Source organism: Nansenia antarctica (genome assembly GCF_963989245.1).
Source record: "Nansenia antarctica genome assembly, chromosome: 4".
NCBI classification, from domain to species: Eukaryota; Metazoa; Chordata; class Actinopteri; order Argentiniformes; family Microstomatidae; genus Nansenia; species Nansenia antarctica.
Genome location: NC_137689.1, coordinates 62400006 through 62406992, shown reverse-complemented (window position 1 = coordinate 62406992; position 6987 = coordinate 62400006).

Below are 6987 nucleotides of genomic sequence, written 5' to 3'. Positions count from 1 at the left end.
GGAGGGGGGCGCCGGTGATCTTCTGTGCTGTTCTCACGACTCTCTGTAGCTCGTTTCTCTCCGCTGTTGTGCAGCTGTGGAACCAGTTGGAGATGCCGAAGGTGAGGATGCTCTCCACTGCGCCGTGGTAGAAGGCCACCAGTATCTCCTTCTTGTTGTGTTGTTTCCTGAGGCATCTCAGGGTGTATAGCCGCTGTTGTGCCCTCTTGATGGTGCCTTTAGTGTTGTCCTTCCAACAACCAGAGAGAGGAGCGAATCCCCAGCTTCTGTAGCTGGACCTCCTGTGAGCATGATCCCAGAGAGGGGAGCATGGACTCAGGCGTAGGCCCAGGGAACCCCCCTGGACTGGGGCACCCTGACGAGCATCTAGCCCCCCCTGCGGAGATGACCACTGTCTCCTCAGTCATCCAGACCTTCGAGAGCTGTCCCATCAACCCCTACAAGAACCAGAGCCCGGTGGAACTTCCTGTGGGCTTGGGTTTTGGGTTGGGGAGTCAGGTTATGCAGGGCGTCACGGAGGAGAGCGAGCTTCTGTTGGAGACGAAGCAGCTCAGCAAGACGACCCCGACCCCGCTCACAGCCTATGTGACGGTCGACATGTTGGAACAGAGACAGGGCAGGTGAAGGACGGTGATTGGACATGGACATACGCCAGTAGCCAATGAGCTTCTCAGCTTCGTTGTCTTACTCATTCTGATTCTGGTCTTCAAGGACATATGGGTGGACTTATGTCACCTGACCAGGAAAAAAAGGCCCATTGTTTTTAATGGTCAGGTTCTACTGTATTTATGTTTAGTCAAGTCATGTGGTCAGGGAAAACTCCGCCGGGAATAACATTGATCACTCAGAGAGAAGGTTGAATCGTAATCATTGTATTATGCAGATCTGGGTTACATTCTCTGTACAGATGTTTCCAAGGCAGCATGCTCTGTGGTGTAGTGAGCGACCGAGCAATGTACTGATGGAAGTTACAGCTTATATACTTGTTCACAGAGAGAGAATAGCTTTACATCTGTCCATCGTAACTTACAATTGACATTGGTTCCCATACATGGCTCTATCCTATGTCCATGTTGTTCTGCTCTGCTGACCACTGCTGTCTATACATCGTTTTTGAGATGTTTCTCAACTTCTCCCCAAGAGACTAAGTTCCCGGTGTGTTGTTCGTGTCGTTCAATGAGAAACAGTTCAATGAGAATCTTTTTATAACTTTTATTAACGTGCTCTGGTTACCTCAACTCCATCTACCTAGTCCCTATTAGTTCCTGTCCTGTCACTACCACTACATCATCTCCGGTCCTGTCCTATAACAAGGACCTCTACTGACACCTAGTGGTAGGAGTATCCAATCGTCACATCCTCCTTTCTTTGAGGTAAGAAAAATAACAAACAGCTAACAGTTCAAGTTACACAAATTACAGGTATCAGCTACAATCTTAACTGCAGCTATGTCCTTAAAGCATTTGACTGAAACACACAACCAAACATGTTTACTATGAACTAACCCTTAAACTTTCTTTTATATGTATAACATATCAACTCAAAACATTAAACACATTCTTACACATTCATGCTTATTGTCTTTTTTTTTTTTTTTTTTTTTTTTTTTACAAGTTCAGTCTATCAGGCTTTGTGATGTGTCTTGTGGATCTTCTTATCACAGGTTCACTTGACATGTGTGTGTTAGTGTGTGGTTCAGTATATCTGTCTGTGTTACAGTCACTTGGAAGTGGACGGATGGGCTCAGACTCACTGCAGGCTTCACTGAGCTCTGGAACAGCTTCTGGAGTTTTTAGGAGACTGCGGCGATTGCGTCTGAAGATTTGTCCTTCTTCTGTTCTCACCGTGAATGACCGTGGAGCGACTTCGTCAAGAACAGTGGCTTTTGTCTTCCATCCACCAGGACCTTGAATCCTGACTGTGTCGTCGCTTGAGAGTGGTGGAAGCTGCTTGGCTGTTCTGTCATAGAATGACTTCTGCTTCATCTTCTGTAGCTGTAGCTTTTGTTTCAGCTTTGGACGTCTTCTTTGCTGTGAGTAACTCGGCAGTGTGGTACGAAGCTTTCTCTTCATGAGCAACTCAGCAGGTGACAGTCCACACTCAAGAGGTGATGCTCTGTAGCTGAGTAGAGCAAGGTATGGATCTGAGTCACTGTCAGCAGCTTTCTTCAGGAGTTGCTTGAGAATGTGGACTCCTTTCTCAGCCTTTCCATTAGACTGTGCATAGAGAGGACTGGAGGTCACATGATTGAAGTCGTACTGTTCTGCAAACTCTCTCCACTCTCCGCTACTGAAGCATGGTCCGTTATCAGACACAACGGTATGTGGTATGCCATGTCTGGCAAAGATCGATTTTGTGTGTGTTATGACACAGGCTGATGACATGTTTGCTAGCAGTGCCATTTCAGGGAAGTTGGAATAATAGTCAATGACTACTACATAGTCTCTTCCTTTGAGATGAAACAAGTCCATTCCTACCTTGTGCCACGGTGCTGCTGGCACATCAGCTACTATCATGGGCTCTTTGGTTTGCTTGTTCCTATGCTCCTGACATGTTTGACACCTGCTTATCAGTCTCTCTATGTCTTTGTTGATTCCAGGCCAGTAGACAGTATCTCTCGCCCTTCTTTTACACTTTGCGACACCGAGATGACCTTCATGGATCCTCCGTAGCATGTCCTGCCTCAGAGCTCTTGGGATGATGATTCTGTCGTGTTTTAGCAACAGCAGCCCATAGACTACACTCAGCTCACCTCTGACATGGAAGAACTGTGGACAGGAACCTGGAGGCCATCCATTTTGCATGTTGCTGATGACTTGTTGCAGCTCTGTGTCTTTCGCTGTTTCCTCAGCTATCTGTCTGGACTTGGAGTCTGATACAGGAAGCACAGCAGACACCATGTTCACATGCCTCTGAACATCCTCTTCAGTTGTACTGACACTGTCCCCTGTTGGTGCTCGCGAGAGTGCGTCAGCGAGTACTAGATGCTTTCCTGGTGTGTAGATCAGTCCAAAGTCGTATCTTTGCAATCTCATCATCATTCGCTGTATTCTTGGTGACATCTCATTCAGATTCTTTTTGATTATAGCGACTAATGGACGATGGTCTGTCTCTACAGTGAAGCAGGGGAGGCCATATACGTAGCTGTGGAACCTCTCTAGCCCAAACACTAGCCCTAAACACTCCTTTTCTATTTGAGCGTAACGACACTCAGTTTCTGTCATAGACCTAGATGCATAGGCTACCGGTTTCCAGTGTTCACCCTCAGCCTGAAGGAGTACTGCACCAATCCCATCTTTTGATGCATCTGTGGACACTTTAATCCTCTTTGTGTGGTCGAAGAATGTTAGCACAGGTGCAGTGGTTAGTGCTCTCTGGAGCACTTGCCATTCATGCTCATGTTTGGAGGTCCACTTGAACACACTCTCATTGTGCAGGAGCCCACGGATGCAGGATGTTTTCGCTGATAGGTTGGGGATAAATTTACCTATAAAGTTGACCATCCCCATGATGCGTAGCACCCCTGTTTTGTCTGTGGGCCTCGGCATGTCGAGTATGGCGTTGATTTTCTCCTGGTCGGGTTGGACACCTTGTGCTGAGAGCTTGTCTCCAAGGAAGACTATTTCCTGAGCTCCAAACTGGCATTTGCTCCTGTTGAGCTTCAGTCCATTCTTCCGTATGCTCTCCAGCACTTTTGTCAGCCTCTCATTGTGTTCTTGGATTGTGGAGCCCCAGACAATGATGTCGTCCACATAGGCTCGAACTCCATCCAGCCCCTCGATGATGTGTTCCACTGCTCTATGAAATATTTCAGACGCAGAGATTATTCCAAATGGAAGTCTGAGGAAGCGGTATCGACCAAAAGGAGTGTTGAAGGTGCAATATTTGGTGCTGCTCTCTTCTAATTTGAGTTGCCAGAACCCCTGTGATGCATCAAGCTTTGTGAAGTATCTTGCACCCGCCATTTCACAGGTGATTTCCTCACGCTTGGGTATCTGGTAGTGTTCACGCCTGATGTTCTCGTTTAGATCTTTTGGGTCCATGCATATTCTTAGGTCACCGTTTTTCTTTTTCACACACACCATTGAATTGACCCAGTCTGTTGGTTCTTCAATCTTCCTTATTACACCCAGTGTTGTCATCCTGTTTAGTTCCTCCTTTAGACGGTCTCTCAATGGTGCTGGGACCCTTCGTGCAGCATGCACAACTGGCTGTGCATTTTCTTTGAGCTGGATTTTATAGGTGAATGGCAGTTCACCAAAGCCCTTGAACACATCTGAATAGCTCTGCACTATGGATTCAACAGAGTCACTAGATGTGCTCACAGTTGTGTTGATGCAGTACACTCTTTTCACCAGCTCTAAATCTTCGCATGCTTTATCACCTATCAGTGAGTCTAGTCCTTCAGCTACCACAGAGAAGAGTAAGTGGTGCACTTTCCTTTTCACTGTTACTTTCAGCTTGCATGTGCCTAAACAGTCAATTCTCTGTCCATTATAGTCCTTAAGCTCAAGCATTTTTCTTTGAATTTTTGGCTTTTCTTTCATTGCTTTGATGTCAGACATGCTGATTAGATTTGCTTTTGCACCAGTGTCTAGTTTCAGAGTGACTATAGTCCCATTTATTTGCAGTGGTACTATCCATTTATCTTGCTTGACAGCATTTATCTGCTTCTGTGGCTCTACTTCACAGCCCACCATGCCAACAACATATGGGTCACTGTCACTGTCAGTTTCAGTGTCTTCCCCCACTATATTTACAGGTTTTCCCATCCTTTTCTCTTTCCCTTTAGAGAAGCACTGTTTGGCAAAGTGGTTATTTCCTTTACAATGAGAGCATTGCTTACCAAAAGCTGGACACTCCCTTGGCTTGTGCTGCGAGCCACAGCGTTTGCAGTTGAACGTCTCACCGTCTGTCCGTTGCGTTTGTGCGCGTTGTTTTCCTTTGTAGAAGACCGCGGCAACTGTCACATCATCACTCACTTTCATGGAGCCCGCTGCCATCTCGCCGAACGTCCTCGCGTGAATCCGGGACAGCTCACTCGCATGACAGATCTTGATTGCCCCCTCTAATGTCAACTCAGCTTCCCTCAGCAGCCTTTCCCTGACCTTTTTATCCTCCACACCAACTACGATCTGGTCCCTGATCATGGAGTCCTTTAGTGTAGCAAAGTTACATGACCGTGCTTTTAGCTTTAGGTCAGTCAGAAAACTATCGAAAGGCTCGCCCTGCTGCTGGATTCTAGAACGGAACACATATCTCTCGTACGTCTCGTTCTTTTTGGGAGAGCAATGGGCATCAAATTTCTCGAGCACTTTATCCAGCTTCTCGTTATCATCTCTTTCCTCAAACACGAACGTGTTATACACTTCTATGGCTTGTGGGCCTGCTATTGTTAGTAAGAGTGCTACTTTCCTGGTGTCCGGCTTCGTTTCCAATCCCAACGCTGTAATGTAGAGTAGAAACTGTTGTTTAAAAGTGCGCCAATTGCTGTCGACATTCCCCGTCAGTTGCAGACTCGTCGGTGGCTTCACTGAATCCATGTCGCATTTCACAGTTGTATCTTGCACTGTTTTACTCCTGGTACCATGTGTTGTTCGTGTCGTTCAATGAGAAACAGTTCAATGAGAATCTTTTTATAACTTTTATTAACGTGCTCTGGTTACCTCAACTCCATCTACCTAGTCCCTATTAGTTCCTGTCCTGTCACTACCACTACATCATCTCCGGTCCTGTCCTATAACAAGGACCTCTACTGACACCTAGTGGTAGGAGTATCCAATCGTCACACCCGGTTGCCATGGTACCAAGTTACCCGACCCCTGGTTAGTCTAACTGGACTGGTGCCCCACTAACCGTGGTCTCTAAATCTGGCCCAGGTGCAGTTACAGAGAAAAGCATATTGACTGAGTGGTCAGTTTTAAGTACCGGTATGTTTAAGATTAAACAATGAATATTGCAATATTTGATGGGCACACAAAAACGGTGATACTGTCATTAACTTGAACTGAAATATTATTTGTATATTTGTGGATTATTGTAAAGTGGACATTAACTGGTACTGTCAAATGCATGACTCCTTATGCAATCTATTGTATATATCATTGAGTAAATTATGAAAATTGTATCTTCTTGTCTGTGGATTGGTGTTATAGCAATTCCTCTGTGCGTGCGTGCGTGGTGTTGGTTCACCACATCCTGAGAACAGCGCAAGTGTGCCAAGAATGTGTCCTAGAGCCTGGAAGAGGAACCTCCCCAGTGTGCATTGACAGTACACTGACTCTGAGTCATTCACTTATTCACATATATCACTCTGACCCAGTCTCAACCTTCCCTAACAATCCATCAAAACATGATCCACAGAATTCCTGTTTATGTGGAATATTCCTGGGAACGCCTAGCGATATAAACATGGCTGCGGTGTTCACCACACAATGAGTCAGGTTGAGTCAATTCTTGACATGCGGACCTTTTCACTAGACTGTGGAGAGCCATTTCAGTTGTGTAGTTTTTTTTTTGTTAATACCAATGTTTGGTCTAAATTTCATGTGAATAATTATAGGAAATATGTAGATTTATAATGTTTTAAAACAATGTATGTTTGAATACTTATTTCCCCATCTGTGTCTAGCAGAGTGCTTATGGTGACCTCATAACTTTTAGATCCTCTTTTTTTTAAGGATTAGTTCTGCTGAAGCTCTGCTGCTAGTCTTATATTCACCAACTGATCTAATTTAACACAGACAGACACTGCTAGGATTCGGGACAGACCACACAAGCAACATGAAGAAACTTAAGCAGAGAGCAGCAAAAAACAGAAACAGAAACACAGCACTATCGAAGCAGAGAAAAGGGGGATTGGCTAGGGGAATTTATGCTTCTTGGGGTCAGAGGTGAGGAGGGGCTGGGTTAAAAATGTCCCAAAAAAAATCTGAATAAAAGTCCCAAAAAAAAGAAATCTGAAGAAAACATTTCCAAATAAAAGTC